This window comes from Macrotis lagotis, chromosome 1, assembly GCF_037893015.1.
Source record: "Macrotis lagotis isolate mMagLag1 chromosome 1, bilby.v1.9.chrom.fasta, whole genome shotgun sequence".
Taxonomy (NCBI): Eukaryota; Metazoa; Chordata; class Mammalia; order Peramelemorphia; family Peramelidae; genus Macrotis; species Macrotis lagotis.
In genome coordinates, this window is record NC_133658.1 from 46,194,262 (window position 1) to 46,212,800 (window position 18,539).

Genomic DNA, 18,539 nt, shown 5'->3' on the forward strand with positions numbered 1-18,539 from the left:
TGCAGGCTTTAAAATCACTGCCTAAACCTGATGGAGAGATTAAAGGGGAGGGCAAAAGGGGAGGGTCTAAACCAATTTCCACACATAGCAGAGGCAACATAGGGATAGATTCATGAAAGGGAAAACAGCGCGAGAGTTTTCATCAGTAGAATTTTAATGAGCCCTAAAGGTTATCCTTCGACTTCGTTAACAAACAGCTCTAGAGATAATTTCCAATTTTCACTGTTTATGGGGTAGTAGCTCCTCAGTTGTAATCAAATTCTGAGACAGTTTAGAGCACATTCTGCCTTGCCCAGCTGATGCTGAAATATAAACCATCAAAAATTATTAAATGTGTGTGTTCAAATTCTCATATGGAAAAAAATAAACTGGAAAAGATTCTGCAAATAAAAGTGATCAAATTAACTAATTATGATGAAATTAGCCCCATAACCTGCAAAATACTTAATTTGAAAAAGAAACTTCATGCAATTCTCACTCTTCACATGGCAATGATCATCTTAATTTTAAAAGGGAGATTAAAAGAAAGGTGGGGTAATCAACAAAAGAAGAGAAAGCTACAGTATAAAGAGCTGGAAGCCTAAGTCTCAGCTTGTATGTGAATGGATTTCAAAAGCTCTTGGTAAAGGAAATGGAGGGACAAGTTGCCAGGGTTATCATTGGATATAAGAATAGCTGTCCAGAAAAATGTAACTAGAAAGTTTAGACACACCAGAGAAGAAATCTCCCTTTGGGAGATGGCAGTCACTCTTAAGTTCTCAAAGGAGCAAGCTCTGATAGGTTCTTCTTCCAAGCAAGAAAGGGTTTGAAAATGGCACCTGGCTGATGAAGAGGAAAAAAAATCATTCATTGACCTCATCTTGCCCATAGTTCTTTGACGTTTGTCACAGGAGGACCAGTCTAGCAAAGTTCAGAAGCTCAGCCACCAGAAAAATGATTAGATTTTTGGCCAAAATAATTCATGAGATTGTCTATGGTGGTATGGAGGGACCTATGCTTTATGTGGGTTGAGGAACTAGTTCCTGATGTCCTCTTTTGAAAACAAAGGACAAACAAGAACAACACCTCTCCAGATCAAACCACATATCTTCTGAAGTATTTTAGTAAGGGGAAAAAAAGCAAGGGATAATTGAGACAAAGTACTATTTCCAATGGTTTGCAAGGAAAACTCAACTTTGTCCACAATGAATGGTTAACAGTTGTTTATAAATTATTTACTATGTGATCATTGGGGCTAAAAAAGAAAGACAAAACTATCTGTCCTATTCTCAGAAAGCTCACATTCTAATGAAATAGACAATATGAAAATACCTATGTTTATATAAGAAACCAGCTAGGTGGTTCAGTGGATAGAGCACTAAGGTCTGGAGTTAGGAAGACCTGAGTTTAAATTTGCTCTCAGACACTAACTGTGTGATCCTGGGCAAGCCCTTTAACCTCTATTTGCCTTACCTAACTGGAGAAGGAAATGGCAAACCACTCTAGCATCTTTGCCAAGAAAACTCCACAGACAGGGAGTGAGATGAGTACTGATAAAAAAAAAGGTGGGGTGTAACTTAAGTCTGGAAGGAAGTTAGGGATAGTAGGTAGGAGAATGGAGGTAGAACATTTCAAGTATGGGGACAGCCAGTGAAAATGCTTGCATGGAGTTTGGAGATGAAATGTCATTTATCAGAGTGTGAGAAAGGAATAAAATGTAAGAAGAGGAGAAATATAGGAAGGGCACTAGATTGTAAAGGACTTGAAATGGTAAAATGAGGATTTTATATGTGATACTTGAAGTAATAGGAATCTACTGAAGTTTATTGGGTAGGAGGATGACATAGTCAGAAATGTTCTTTAGAAAAATTCCTTTGGCAGGTGACTGAAAGGTGGATTGGAGTGGAGAGACTTGAAGTCAATTATTGCAATTGTCTATTTGAGAGATGGTGTGGGTCTGACTAAATGGAGAGAAGAGGATGAACTGAAGAGATATTGTGAAGATAGAAATGGTAAAGCTTGACAAATAAATGGATAGATGGGGTGAGTTTAAATGAATAACTGAATATAATACCAAATATAATATATATCTGAATACAATATATTCAAATATAATACCAAATTGTATTTAATACCAAATATAATACCAAATTTGTATAATATTTAATACCAAAATTATAATATCAAATATAATACCAAATTGTAATATATACCAAGTATAATTATAATATAATACCAAAATTGTAAAACTGGGTAACTGGGGTAGTGGTGGTGCCATTGTTGGTGAGGAAGGGAGGGTTTGAAGGGAAAGATAATGGATTCTATTTGAGACATGTTACATTTGAGATGCTTATGGGCATCCTTCAAAAAAGGTAGTTGATGTAGAACTGAGGTTCAGGAGAGAGATTAAGGCTAGAGGTATAGACCTGGGAATCATCTACATGATGTGAGAACCAAGTGAGAAGATATATGTTGGGAGAAGAGGAAAGAGATCAGATCAGAGTCTTGAGGAATACCCACAATTAGTAGGAATAATTTAGATAAGGAGATTGAAAAGAAGTAGTCAGATATGAGGAGAAAAAAGAGAACATTGTTATGAAAACCTAGGGAGGAGATAGTATTGAAAAGAAATATCAGTTATACCAAAGGCTGCAGAAAGGCCAAGAAAGATGAAGATTATGAAAAGATCATTTGATTTGGTAATTAAAAGATTATTGAAGAGGGAAATTTCATTTAAATGATTCTGGAAATCAGACTATAGAGGATTTAGAAAAGGGTGAGGAAAGTGAAGGTACTAGAGATGGCATTTTCAAGGAGTTTATCCTCAAGGAGGAGGGGAAATATAGAATAATAGCTAGTAGGTAGAGTGAGAAGAAGTGAGGTTTTGGTTGTTGTTTTAAAGGATAGAGGAGACGTGGTCGTGTAAAGCAGATTAAAAGCTCCATTTGCTTATCCTGGACTTATTCTGACTAGATCATTGTACCTTATAACAATATTATATATAGTATATTTGATATAATCTATGACAAAATATGCACTTGCATTCCTTTCTCATCATTTGATTGAAATGCCCCTTAAGTCATCAACAATCTGTCTAATACGATGGTGTCTCAGTACTCATTTTTCTCAAATTGTGTGTATATTGACTTCCTTCTCTTTATGGGTATACTCTCTTCTCTGAGTATTCATGACACTACTTTCTTCTAATCCTCTTCCTACCTATCTTATTGTTCAGCTTCTGTCGGACTATTTATCTTCTATGTTGGCTGCTTGATTGATTGATAGATATGCCAAGCTTTTGTGGGGAGCCCTCTTTAGTTTTTCTATACTCTTGCCTGGTAATCTCTTCAGTTCCCATGAGTTTAACTATCATCTCTATGCACAAAACTCACAAATCTATATAGGTCCAGCCCCAGTCTCTCTTCTGAGTGTCTATCCTGCACAATCAACAGCCTATTGGACATTTCAAACTGGAGACATCTCAGGATACACATTTTCAAAATAGAGCTGATTCTCTTCTCCCTTAAACATGCCATTTATTAAAACCTCCCTGTTTCTTTTGATGGTACACACATTCTCAAGTTAGTTACCTCATTATTATCCTTGACTCCTCACTCCACAAGCACTGTATAACCTATCATTCATCCATAACATCTCTGGGGTCTGATTCCTTTTATCAATTTTCTAGTTGCCATTTTAGGTTCACATCTTTATCATTTCTTACTTAGACTACAGACATCCTAATTGGTCTTTCTTCCTCAAGTCCTGTCTTTCCAAAGAATCTTCTACATAGTCACCAAAGATTTTTCTTAAGAACAGGTTTATTTCACTTCCCTCTTGAAACAAACTTTTATCTCCAGGGCTCTTAGTAAATCCTTGATTGATTATCTCATGTTAAGCATTATTAATGATCTTTTCTTTGGCTTATACCTTCTCTTTTTTGATCAAAATAGCAAAAATCAAAGAGTTCTAGGGATCCAAGAGGTCATTTAATTAAACCAGTACCTGAACAAGAATCTCCCATAGACTATTTAAGTGGCCCTCCAGTCTTTGAGTGACAACCTCTGACAAGGGCATGTAGCAGCAGATCAGAGGGGGATTCAGATCTTGCGAGCATGGCAGTAGGAATGTATTATGACTGCTTTTCGCTTTTCACAAAGCAAGCCTTAGGGCAAGGGATGGGTTGAGCAACATGGGATAGTGAACCAATTGTTTAAAAAGGTACCAGTCTAGAATAATAGGCATAATGATCAATATTTTTTAAACATTAGGACATCAATATGAAACCCAAAAAGAGAAAAAGAACCGAAATAGCAGAAGGAACTCTGGTAAGATAGAAATATTGCTAGATAAAGAATGTCACATAGAAGAGAATGGGAAGAAGGACCACAGCACACCTGAAGCCAAGAAAATAAAACCAAAACTCTTTCTGAAGAGGAGAGGGCTTGATTATTATTTTTTTTTTTGGTTTTTGCAAGTCAAATGGGATTAAGTAGCTTGCCCAAGGCCACACAGCTAGGTTATTACTAAATGTCTGAGACCGGGTTTGAACCTGGGTACTCCCAACTCCAGGGCCAGTGCTTTATCCACTGAGCCACCTAGCCACCCCCGGGCTTGATTATTTGAGAAGGAAGTAGTTGCTTGTCTGCTAAAAAATTAAGATATAGATCCAGGGGTGCTCTCAGATCATCTAGTGGAAATGAAGAGACAAGAAGATTTGTGGGCTGTTGAGGAATACTGAGGCAGCCATTTGTTAATCTGGTAAAAGTAGAGAGAGTTTCTGAATTCCTGAGATGTACATTCATCTAGAGTAGGATAGAAAACCTCCCACGACTTAGCAAATTGGAAAACTACAACCTACTTCTGTTGATTCATTCAACACAAATGAAACTCTGAGAAGAAATCAAGAAAGTACTACTAAAATTAGGCCATCTTTAGCACGGAGTAGATGAGCGCAGGAGCAGAGGTGGTTTTCAACACTACTGCTGTATATACTTTATATTCTCATATATAGAATTTTAGGGGAGAAAGATTTGGAAAATGACTGTTATTTGTATTGTGGTACCACAACTTAAACTATAGGACTCACAGGAAGGATACATTTGTTGGAGTTTTGTCAATCTAACTAAAAGTATTTTAAACTGAAATGGAAAGATGAAGGAGCATACATGTACATTCATAAAGACAGATATAGAGAGTAGATAAAATGATGGAAGAATAACTGTTGAAACAGAAATTCATGAGGCAAAATGCAATAAAAAGGAGTTAGTAATATTAGCCCATGACCTCAGATGTCAACACCAAAATATACAAAGTTTAGACAATGAGCTGGAATCATCTAAAGATATTAATTCAAGGAGAAAAATGTAACCTTACAGATATCCCTCTATATTGGTGAGATAATTACAAGGAGGGGATAAGACCTATGACTTGAATTTGTCTCTGGAATTTTCTTAATCAAAAGAAACAAGGTAGATTAAAGGGCAGTGGTATAGCATTGCATATTAAAAGGACATACTAGAGAAGAAATCCAGAAACCAGAGAGAGGAAGTAGGGAGGAAGCATCTGAGTAGGATCAATGGAAGTAGAATCAGAAAAGAAAGTATCACTAGAGCATCTCACAGATCATCTGCCCAGAAAAGAGGAAGTACTTTGAAGGACAGTTTGGGAAACATTACAAGCTTGGTATAAATGGGATCATGTGGGACTTCAATTATCTGGAAATCTGCTAAAGCTCTGTCAAAACAGAGAAACTAATGATAACTTGACTTGACTTAATGATCCAGCTTTTAAAGGTTGGAAGAGCAAATGGAAAAATTCTGTTCTGGGAAAATATAAGGGAGAGTGACTAACATACCTTTGAGTTTGTTATAAGAGGACAGGTAAAATTATTAGATTTTGGGAGAGCAGTTTCAGAATTAAAGGTAGGACTGGCAGAAATCTAAGGATTAAACTTCTATTGACACATCAGCTAAGAAGGGATAGGAAGTTATCAAGACTGAAATTCTGAAGACAATAATATGCAGCTGAGGTTGGTAAGGAAAGTAGAGAACACAAAGGGTGTTTTTCCTATGCTGAGGGAGGAGGAGAAGCAAAACAAGAGATAGGATTGGTCATTCTTATTTGGCTTGTTTTCTCTTCTAAAGGGAATGATCTTTGGACTAGAAAAAATTAGGCAAATATAGTAAAATGAAAGTTCACTCCCAAGATAATAGGGAAGATGATAAGAGAATGTTTAGCTCCTTGATGGTTTAAAATGACCTGGCATGGATAAAATCATTCCTCAGGTGGTAAAAGAATGGTTAAATGCAAATGTTGTATCACCATCGGTGATTTTTTAAAAGATTTGTGAAGATTGTCAATTCTGTGGAAAATTTTTTAAAGATTGTGGAGTATAAAAAAGGTATTATTGGTCAGAGGTGAAAAATGTCCTGAATTAAAAAAAAATCATGCCTATGTACAACCCACAAATCTATATATCCAGCCCCAAACTCTTTCCTGAGCTTCTTCCTAATTGTCCTTTGGTATTGAAGAGGATCATGCCAACCAACTAAGTGATGGGAGGCATGAAAGTTATAGTGAAATTCAACCATATATTAAGGATGGTTCTGAACTAGAAAAGCAAGTGGTCATAACAAAGAGCCTGACTTCATCATTAAAATGTCATTGGTGGACTCATTTTTATTTTGGGGGGATTTATTTCCTTTTAGGACTTATTTGGGACTTATTATCTTCTTAACTAGCTGATCTCTTCTAAAACCTTTGTCTTTAATCATCATCAACTGTAATACAAATACCACCTCTGTCCCTATGCATATCTATCTTTTGCTGTAGGCAACCTTTAGTAGCAATTTCTAGAGAATTTCTTGCAGGATTACATAAGTCAACCCCCCCCCCCAAATATTATTTGAGCCAAATGAATCAACATAAGTGGAGTATATACACACACTAGCGGAGGTAGGGTCTGAATATATATATTGGTCACTGTAATTAGATCATCGAGTAGATAGAAGGGAGGGAGGTGTAAGAATGGAAATTTAAGGAAGGGGTCAGATTGATAAAAGTTATAAGTACCAAGGAGATGATTTTATATTTGCACACAGGGTTCAAAAGAGACCGCTGGAGTTTGTTGGGATTGAAGGTGATTTGGTCAGACCTGTGGTTTAGAAGTAGCACTTCAGAAGCTGACTGGAAGAGGGATTAGAGTGTGGAGAGCCCTGAGGAAGACAGACCAATTAGAAAACTATTGTTATAAGTGAAATGGAGGATGGCAGAGGTATGGACAGAAAATACTTGATCTGATTAAGGTCTGGGGTTTCAGAGGGCTTTGAATTCAACAGGAGTTGATAGTATGTTATTACAGTCAGTATAAGACAAGTGATCTTAAGCTGAATTAAGAGAAGTATTGTATCCTGGAGTAAGAAGGTAGTAGTCGTGTACACTCTACCCTTGACTGGAACATTTCAGAACTGTTGTGGGTAGTTCTAGTTTTCACAGTATAAAAAGGAAACTTAACTAGAGTGTCCAGAAAAGGACAATTAGAATGGTAAGGAGACTCTAGTTAATACCCTATGAGGGTCAATTATACAAATAGGGATGTTTAGCCTGAAGAACAGAAGGTTTAATAGGGAATAGCCCCAGAAAGCAAACTAGCAAGTGGAATTAAAGGAATTTTAGGCTTGATGAGAGGAAAAACTTACAACAAAAGTTTTTTTCCAAAAAAAAATTGGCTGCCTCCAGAGGTAAGGGGTTTTCCCCTAGACCAGGGCTGTTCAAACTTAGGTTATCTTAAGGTCTCATTAAAATAAAGTAATTATTCGAGGGCTGTACCCAGCATAAAAAATACAGTACATTAATATAATAGTTAATTTGTAGTCTTAGTTAGATTTATCAAGTGTTATGAAAAGTCATGGTACCTTTAACTTCTTAGAAAGTGGGGGGACACAGAATATCAATACGACATGCAAAGGTATGACACATGAAAGCAAACACAAAACAACAAAGTGACAACACAACAGCATAAAGGTAGGTGTATACTGACTAGTCTGCATTGTACAAATGGAACACATCACAGATGGATTGAAAATTCTGTGCAATATGTCCATGATTACTTGTCAAATGCATTACTCTTTTTTTGGAGCAATGGGTTACACCAAATGACCATTCAGACACCTATAACTGAGACTCTATTATTAGAAGCCAAAAGAACTGGGGTCCTAACATTGGGAAAGTGACATCTTTCTAGGTTTCCATTTCTTTAAGAGAGAGAGAGAGAGAAATACTAGCTCTCTGTCCCTCAAAGGATGATTGTAAGGGTCATATGAGGTAAAATGAGAGTATGAATGTGAGAATGTACCCTCAAAATTATAAAGCACTATACAAAAGATTGTTGTTACTGATGAGACAGATAGTACCTGTTGCTTTGTACTCCTCTATGGAGGGGGTGTGCTTCATGTTTTCCCCAATGATTTACACTGACAAAGCCTGAAGCTCAATGGGAGTACTTTATCTTGAATACTGAAAACTCTTGATTGCCTCCATGAAGAACAACCATCACTCTTCTCAATTTTCTAGTCAGTGATGATGTAGTATAAAATGATGCCAGAATAGCACAGCCTCAGGCCATGCCATTAGCTGGACATTGGGTGACTTGAGTGAACATGGAATCTGTTCAGAAATCTTTCTTCTAAAACTCACCTTTGCCAAAATATAAGGATGTTGGATAATGGCTACAAATGGGCAAAGATGTTAGTCTTTGGAGAATATGAAGCTGACTTGGGAAAACCACACAGTTCTTTTAATGACCTCAAATTTCTCTCCAAAATAACAATTCCTCTTTTTAATGCCAAGATTCTTTTGGAGGTAATGTATCTTTGTAAGTCAAGAAACACTAGTCTCTGGAAAACTGAAGTTGAGGATCCTCCAATGGTAAAAGTCACATACAGAGTGGGTCTGATGGGCTTTACAAACAAAAGGTATAACAATAATAAAAAAGAGAATATAAGTGAAAGAGTTTAAAAAATGTCATTGCTACAAGGAATGATTAAGAAAAGATAGACTTGTCATGTAATGAGAAGTAGGGATAAATAAGGGATGATTGTTGTGTAGCTGTTTTTCAGTCTTGGCAAAGATACTGAAATAATTTGCCATTTCTTTTTCCAGTTCAATTTATAGATGGGAAACTGAGGCAAACAGGGTTAGGTGACTTGCCCAGGTTCCTACAGCTATTAAGTGTCTGAGGTCGAGTCCTTCTGATTGTAGGCCTAACACTCTATGTCCTATAGTGCCACCTAACTTCTAGTAACTTATGGACAGCAAGTATTCAGAAGAATATGGAAGATTTATAAGTAGATATGGCAGAAAGCTGGATAAGATGGTGGCATGGATGGGCTGTGATCAGCAATGAAGGAATGTTAATGTTAATGTTAATGAGATCACAGATCCCATGGAATAATGAAGAACTGCCAAAGTTCAAGGGTTCTTAAGGGGTTTTTTTTTGTGCCAAGGACCCCTTTTGGCAGTCTGATGAAGCCTATGAACTTCTCGGAATAATATTTTTCAATGAATGAACTAAAATATATAGGACTGCAAAGGAGACCAAGGATTGAAATTCAGTTAAAAGAACATGAATCTCCAGGTAAGAATCTCTGCTATAGATAATTTATTCATCGCTACAACATTAAGTGTAGTGATTGGAGAATCTGTATTTAAATGTAGCCAATTACAATATATTTGATTGGTTACCACCATCTAGAAGTGTCAGGAAACAAGATGGAGAAGAAAAGGCTATTCAAGTTTTTCCTTACATAATTATTTTTTTTTTAGTTTTTTCAAGGCAAATGGGGTTAAGTGGCTTGCCCAAGGCCACACAGCTAGGTAATTATTAAGTGTCTGAGACTGGATTTGAACCCAGGTACTCCTGACTCCAGGGCCAGTGCTTTATGCACTATGCCACCTAGTCACCCCTCCTTGCATAACTATTAAGTTCCTGGAGAAATATAGTTCTAGATAACAATGATCATTTAATGATAAACACTCTAATATGAAATTTAAATATCTAAGCTTTCCTCATAACTGTACGGCAGTGATCCAAAATCTCATGTTTGAATTGATAAGACTCTAAATAATGACATCCCATTTCCCTGGATCCTTTAAGATTTGGGCTTGAGTTTTGGGGAAAAGAAAATGGCACATGTGAAAAAACAGAAACCCTTCAGGGAAAAGTTACTGCTCATCAAGCTCTTGAGGCATGAGGAATCATTTAGTATTCTTAGGCCTTAGTAGAATTATGCTATAATTCTTAATAGCAATGAAAATTTTTTGGATCCCTTACCTGTGAGTATTCCTTTTTATTTCTTCCTCCCTCTGCTTTCCATTTTCACTATATTATAATGTAAATTCTATCCAACAACTTATTAAATATAGACTATATATAAGATACCTTGGAAGAGTTAGAAACTTAGAGGTCCCCAGAATTATCTCTGAAAGTAGCTGCATAGTGCCCCCTCCTCTTGGGAAGCAAAGGCCATTTTGGCATAGACTTAAAAGTTAAGAATAGAATGGAAAACAAACAAATAACAGAAAAAATTCTGACCGTAGAAAGTTACTATGGTGACAGAGAAGATCAAAACACACACTCAGCAGGCAACAAAGTCAAAATTCCTGCATCCAAAAACTCGAAAGAAAATATGAATTGGTCTCAGGCCATGGAAATGCTACAAAAGGATTTTGAAAAACAAGTAAGAGAGTTAGAGCAAAAATTGAGAAATGACAATGTAAGAACATCATGAAAAAAGAGTCAATAACTTGTTAAAGAAGGAACAAAAATATTGAATAAAATAACACCTTATAAAACAGAATAACTCAAATGATAAAATAGGCAAAAACATCTAATGAAGAGAAAGAAGAAAGCCTTGAAAAGTAGAACAGACCAAATGGAAAAATATACATAAAAATTCACTGAAAAGAAAAACTCCTTATCAAATAGAACTTATAGAAGATACAAAACTTCTTTAAAGAAAATAACTCCTTAAAAGGTAGAACTGGGCAAATGGTAGTTTATGTCTTTATGAGACATAAGAAACAATCAAACAAAATTTTTATGAGACAAAAAATTAAAAAAGGAGAAAAAATATCATTGGATAAACATCTGACCTGGAAAACAGATCCAGGAGAGATAATTTAAGAATTATTGGATTAGATGAAAATCATGATTCAAAAAAAAAAGAACCTAGACATCATCTATCAATGAAAACTGCCCTGATATACCAGAACCAGAGAGTAAAATAGAAATTGAAAGAATCCATTGATCATTTCTTGAAAGAGATCTCAAAATGAGAACTTGCAGGAATATTAGAGTCAAATTCCAGACCTCTTAGCTCAAGGAGAAAATACTGCAAGCAGCTGAAAAGAAACAATTCAAATATTGTGAAACCATAATCTGGCAGCTTTTAAATCTGGCAAGATTTATCAGCTTCTACATTAAAGAATTGTAGGGCTTGAAATATGAAATTTGGAAGGCAAAGGGCTAAGACTACAACCAAGAATCACCTACCCAGCAAATCTAAGTATAATCCTTCAGAGAAAAAAATGGATATACAATGAAATAAAGGACTTTCAAGAATTTCTGAACCACAAATTTGACTTTCAAATATAAAGGAAACATCTAAAGGTAAACAGGAAAGAGAAACCATAAGGGATTCAATAAAGTCAAACTATTTATATTCCTACATCGGAAAATGACATATCTCCTAAAATCTTTCCTGTTATTAGGGCAGTTAGAAGGAGTGTACACAGACAGAAAACAGAGAAGTGAGTTCAATGCGATGGTATAATAGCTAAAAAAATAAAAAGTGATGAGAAGATTGCATCGGAAGAAGGCAAAAGGGAGAGGTATTATGGGATAAATTATCTGTCATAAAAAAAGACCTGGAAAAGATTTTACACTGGAAGGGAAAATGGAAGAAACAGGGAGAACAACACATGAACCTTACTCTCATTGGAACTGACTCAAAGAGGCAATAATATCCATAGACAGATGGTGATAGAAATTTATTTTACCGTAGAGGAAAGGAGGAAGAGAAGGAAATAAGAAAGGGGAAGGAGGTGAGAGGAGGGAGGGTAGTTGGGGGAAGATAAAAGTCAGAAGCAAAACTTTTGAGAATAGACAGGGTAAAAAGGTGTGAGAGTTGGATAAATAGGAAAAATAGGATGAAGGGGAATATATAGTTGGTAATCATTCCTGTGGGAAAAAAATTCATAGTGAATTTCTCTGCCAAAGTCTTCATTTCTCAAATATATAGAAAATGGAATCGAATTTATAGAAATAAGAGCCATTCCTTAATTGATAAGTGGTCAAAGGACATGAACAGGAAGTTTTCATACAAAGAAATCAAAGCTACCTATAGTTATATGAAAGAATGTTCTCAATCACTATTGATGAGAGAAATGAAAATTAAAACAACTCTGAAACACTATCTCAAATCTGTCAGGTTGGCTAATATGACAGAAAAGGAAAAAGATAAATGTTGAAGGGGATATGGGAAAATTCAAAAACTAGTGTACTATTGATGAAGTTGTATACTGATTCAAGCATATTGGAGAGCAATTTGGAACTCTGGGAAAGTACTATAAAATCATGCATAATACCCTTTGAACAAGCATTATTACTACTAGATATGTATCCCAAAGAGATAAAAAAGCAAAAAGGAAAAGGACTATGTACACGAAAATATTAATAGCAGTTCTTGAGTGGTAGAAAATGATTGGAAATTGAGGGAGTGCTCATCAATTGGTGAATGATTAAACAAGTTGTTGCATTGATTGTGATAGAGTATTATTGTATTATAAGAAATGATGAGCATGATGATTTCAGAAAAACATGTAAAGACTTACATGAACTGATGCAAGGTGAAATAAGCAGAACCAAGGGAACATTGTTCACAGTGACTACAGTATTATATGATGATCTACTACAAATAACTTAGCTATTCTCAGGACTACAATGACGCAAGACCAATCTGTCTTATGATGAAAGGTGCTCTCCGTCTCCAGAGAAAGAACTGGTAGAGCCTGAATAAAGATAAAAGATACTTTTTTCATTACTTTATTTTTCTTGTTTTTCTTGTCTTTTCTTTCACAGAATGACTTACAGGGAAATGTGCTTTGTATATATTTGTAACCTATGTTAAAATGCTTGCCTTCTCCATGAGAAGGGTAGGACAGAGAGGAGAGAATTTGGAACTCAAAATTTGAAAAAAAAATGTTAATTTTGTTTTTACATGTAGTTGGGAAAATAAAATATTAAATAAGATGAAACTAGGCAACAGAAACAAATAATATTAATTTTAAAAGTTAGTATCTATGACTTTCTCTGCACCTATCCAAACTTAGAAAACATAAGGATTAAAAAAAACATTTTAGTGGATATACAATGAAATAAAGGACTTTCAACAATTCCTGATGAAAAGGAATTCAGATCTGTAACATGACTTTTCTACAATGTGTTAGAATTTCATTGCCAAGTATGTTTCTGAAAATGTTCTAAAATGCCCACAAGAATGTTGATTTTTAAAATAAAAGTAGAAAACAATAGACAGGATTATTTGCACTATTTTAGATTTTTTGCAACAATGGTATTTATTAAACCAATGGTTACACTATGATAGCTTAGATTTCTAGTATCAGGTAATGTGTTGGACATTTAAAATATAAAGCACCTAGGGTTTTCATGTGCTTGCAGAGTCTAAACAATCAAACCTACATATTACCCAGTGAGCCTATAGATGTTATTAGCAGATATAGTTTAAGTTTTCAAATTGTTTAGGAAGGCACATGATACAATGACAAAGAGGAAGGGAACAAATATTTGTTAAGTTTCTATTATTTGCCAGGCACTAAGTACTTTATGAACATTATCTTGCTTGATTTTCATAATATCCTTGAGAGGTAAGCATTATTAGATTTCTCATTTGACATTAGAGGAAACTGAGGCAAACAGGGTTAAGTGATTTGCCCAGGGTCGCTCAGATGTCTGAGTTTGCATTTGAATTTAGAGCTTCTTGACTCCAGGTCCATCAATCTAATCCACCATAAATCTTGCCACCTCTGGATTTGGAGTTCAAAATCTGTTACTTATTTACTACATATGACTTAGGGCAAGTCAGCTCCTGAGCCTTTCTGGGCCTTGATTTTCTTGGGTGTAAAATGAAGAAGTTATACTAGATGTCTTTATTGAGAAAAAAATGAATAATGAAGACCCTGAGGGTACATGATGCCACCATTACACCACTCTACTCCTGCCTCTTTAAGTGGGAAATTGCAACTGGCATTGTTTTTGAAATGAACACAATATGAATAGGTGAAACTGAGGAACATTGGGTCATCAAAGCATGCTTTTTTCCTAGTCAAGTGTATTTTGAAATTTTAATTAGTCCATTTGTTGTGCACAAAACATAAATACTATAAAAACTCTAGCATATCACTGTTAATCACTTAAATGCATTTTAATCTATAAATCCACTTATAATATCATCTATATTAGAATTGATAACTTTTAGGTACCCATTTATATTGATAATAAACTAAAGATAGATATTCAATAGTATTGGAATTACTCTTGCAATTCCTAATTCTTGTGCCTCACAAGACCCTACTCTATTATCTCCTCCATGTGTTATATTCCCTTAGAATTTAATGAAAGTGCCCCAAATGGTTATGACTGGCCAGACTGCAGAAGGAGGAGAGGAATTTAGGTTAATTATCTTTTGGAGTTTGAGCCTTTTAAATAGGCTACTCAAAGTAGTACCTTGGGAATAAACATGTCTGCTCTTAGGATGATTAGGTTGCTTCTTAAAATACTGATTAATGGCTACCAATGGTAAAAGTAGAAATAGTGTTGTGGAATAAAAAGGAAAAAGGGAGGATCTGATTCCCCTCTGTCCGAGATCTTTTCTAAGAGCTACCTACAAATGATACCTTTTTCATGTCTGGCCATACTGGCTCTTCATGGTCACTTCCTCATCCAGTTGAGTCTTTGATTCTTCTACCTGAGGGCCAGGAAGAGAAATAGGAATTTAGAACATCATAAGGACAAAAATCTAGAGACAAAAACCATACCCAACGATTGGGAAATGGCTGAACAAACTGTGGTGTATGAATAACAAATGAGAAATGAGAAGAATTCAACATGGGAAGACTGGTTTGTAGTGTTACAGCTATCTAAGAAACAAAAGGCACAATGACAACAATGCTCTACTAAAACAACAAAAGATAAATGTGAAGAATTCAACATGGGAAGGCCATAGGACAGCCATCTGAGAAACAAAGGCACGATAACTTCAACGATCTACTGCAACAATTCTGGTTAGATGTGATGATGAATGTTAATACTGTATTGTCAAAGGGGAAGGATCCCTCTCCCTCGACTAATTTTTTTCATTTTTGCAAGGCAATGGGGTTGTTGACTTGTCCAAGGTCACACAACTAGATTATTATTAAGGGTCTAAGGCCAAATTTGAACTCAGGTCCTCCTGACTCCAGGGTTGGTGCTCTATCCACTGCACCACCTAGCTTCCTCCTGCCTTGACTGTCAATAAGTAATGATCTCATTTCAGGGAATGTTCTCCATGGGGTACTTTTTTGGGGGGTATTAGCTGGGAAGCATTTGTGATGTCTCAACAAAATATTTACAAACTTAAACAAAAAGACATAACATGACCCAAAATGAACCAAACAAAAGGCATGAAAACCTGAGTTCATTGGAGTATAAGGACATCAACTCTAATTAGATATTATAGACGGAAGGAAAAATTTATTTTTAAAAGGATGAGACTGAGCAGAAGAAAAGGTAGGATTTTATACAGCACTGCTTATAATGGCAGATGGGGTGCAAGATTTGGAGTCAGAAGATATTAAGTTCATATAAGAGGAGAAGAGTATTTAGGATTGGAGTTGAATGAGAATTTGAGCCTAACACCTCATTTTACATATGGAGAAACAGGCCCAGAGACTCTGAAATGCCCAAGGTCACACAACAGAGCTGAGAGTCCAACCCAAATTCCATGACCTTTCCATTGGGTCACGCTGTCTTCTCAAGGCCTCAGTTCCCTCTTATTAAAAAATGATTGGATTAGATAATCTTTTAAGTTCCTTCCAATTCTAAATGCTGCGAATGCCAAAGCTATGAAATAAAGAAATACGCTGAAAATGAATATGGTGGTGTTTCAAAATTGTGCTTACATGTTTATGAGTCTGACTTTGCATTTCATTGAAAGGGTTGGACCACAAATAATAATTCATTTTACAATAGTACCATAATCTTTGTAATGCACTTTCCTTACAACTACCCTATAGAGTTAGGAATGCACTCTCCAAATATCAGCATCCTGAGAGGCATTAGACACACAATAAAGTCAGAGACTGATGTCCTCCTGGTGCCAAATCCTTCTAAGATACTACAAGGCTCCTTCTATGATACAATATGTCATGCTCTAATTAGCATATATTTTCCCCAATATTAAATGAATATTGAAAGTTTCCAAGGGGAAAGCTTAGCATAAATCTTGATTCTCTAAAAATGGAAAAATAAGTCAATACTTAGAAAAATTAATTTAGGTATTATTCTTTGGAAGGAAATATGGAAATTAAAGCTTAAATACTTAAGCCATATAATAAGAAGAAAGAATTCAATGGAAAAAACCTCTGATATTGGGAAAAAGCTGAAGGCAAAAGGAAAAGAGGATGGTAGAGGATGAAATGAGTAGATAGAGTTATGGGAGCTCCAACCATAAGCTTGGGCAGACTTCAGGAAATAAATCTAGAATGACTGGGCGTACTATGATCCATGACATCAGGAAGAGGTGGAAATGACTGACTAAATAGTAAACAAAAATAGACATCAATTCTTCTTTCACAACTCTACCATTGGCACTTTGGGGGTAAACTCAATCTAATCTATGGAGATATTAATAAAGATTCATTAGTATAGATGCCCAGGCAAATCTAATTATTTCTCAAATCCACTGAACTGCTATTACAAAGTTTGGAAAAAAATGCAATCTGTCTGACTGAGGCAATGTTCAAACAGGAGCAGATGAAACGATCTGCTTGTAAACTTTTTAAAATACCAGTGCCTGTCCCTTAAAGGGCTTCTCAGTTATCAATCTCTTCTGCTTTGACTTTTTCTTATATCATGGTTACTGGGGGGTTTTTCCCTCTCTTTTTATGGCAACTTTAGAGTTTCATGTGAGTTCACAGACTCAGTCTACTAAGGTTCTACTCAGCTACAGCTGCTATAGAAGGTCTAAAAAATCCGTAGGGGAGGCAATTAGTTAGCTAGTTATCAAGACTTTACTTAGTACATTTTTCAACTGTAGGAAAAATGAAGGGAACCAAAAATATTTCTATAGAAATGCACAGGAGACTCTTTTTACTCAAAGCTCAGCAGTTGAGGATCCCAAAGCAGTTATTATTGTCTATCATCTTCTGCTATTATGTGATGTCAAGGATTTATATAAGGATGGTGCAGTGTGGCTGGTGAAGCACCTGTTTTCTTAGTGTTAATTGATAGGAAAATGTCCACTTTCCCAAAAGTCTATTTTATGGAGAACTCACATAGGGCAAGTGCTCACCTGGGCATCAGAAAAAGTGAATCTTTTTGTTTGACTGCATGACCCAAGATCGTCCAGCATGGTGTGTCTTCATCAGAGAAGGTGTTGGGCTCTATGAGCAAAGCTGAATTGAAGTTTCTTCTCAAAATAAACTCAAGATATGAAAGTTTAGAGAATCTATTCCAGGTGTTCACTTGGACTATTTGTACCAGACATGTGGGAAAGCATGCTAAGCTTGTATTGGTCTGATCAACTCCAGGTGACACAATTTAACTTGACTATAACAGTAAAATTGGTGTGGTTCTCTTCAAGTATGAGGGGCAACAACCAACCAACCAAGATTTGTATTTATTTAGCTTTTTTTTAAATCATAATTTAAAGCATTTTAAAAATTCTCTATCACAAGCTAGATTGGGAGTGGCTGTTGCTGATAATTATCCACATTTTACTGATGAAGAATGAGGTTTAGAAAAGTTAAGTGATTTGTCTAGGACCCTATATCCTTGAGACAGTATTTGAAATTTAGACTTCCTCAGTCTATTGATTAGTTCAATAGGAATTATTGTGTATGAAAAATATCAGTGGATGTTTGCTGTTTGAGAGCTGGTACTCTTTTATATAGGTTAGGTATTTAATAGATGCTGCCTATGGTGACCCCAAGCATCCATCACAGATTCTTTAACATTTCAACCAAATATATATATATTTATATACTTTTTCACTCATATAGAGACACAAATGAGTCCATGGAAGAAAGGTTAAAAAACTGAATAAAGGGAAAGTGATAAACTGGACACAGAAGCCAGGTGCAAATATCAGGTGTCTATGGTAAAGCGAGAAAATCAAAATGCCCAATTCCAGAAAGGAAAAGGTAGATGATGTTGGAGGGAGAAATTTTTCTCCGTGAGACAGAGTGTGTAGAAGAGCAGGTCATGTTAGACTAACAACCAA

At 35.7% G+C, this 18,539-nt stretch overlaps 1 long non-coding RNA gene across 1 annotated transcript in view; it reads right to left on the minus strand.

The window, feature by feature from the left end:
• Window positions 1–219: 219 nt before the first annotated feature.
• LOC141513249 (uncharacterized) overlaps window positions 220–18,539 on the minus strand; it is a 28,296-nt gene continuing 9,976 nt past the window's right edge. The window contains exons 2-3 of the long non-coding RNA XR_012475747.1: window positions 14,956–15,026; window positions 220–302 (exon numbers count right to left, since the gene is read on the minus strand). This is a non-coding gene — a long non-coding RNA (uncharacterized LOC141513249). The remainder of the gene's footprint in view (window positions 303–14,955; window positions 15,027–18,539) is intronic.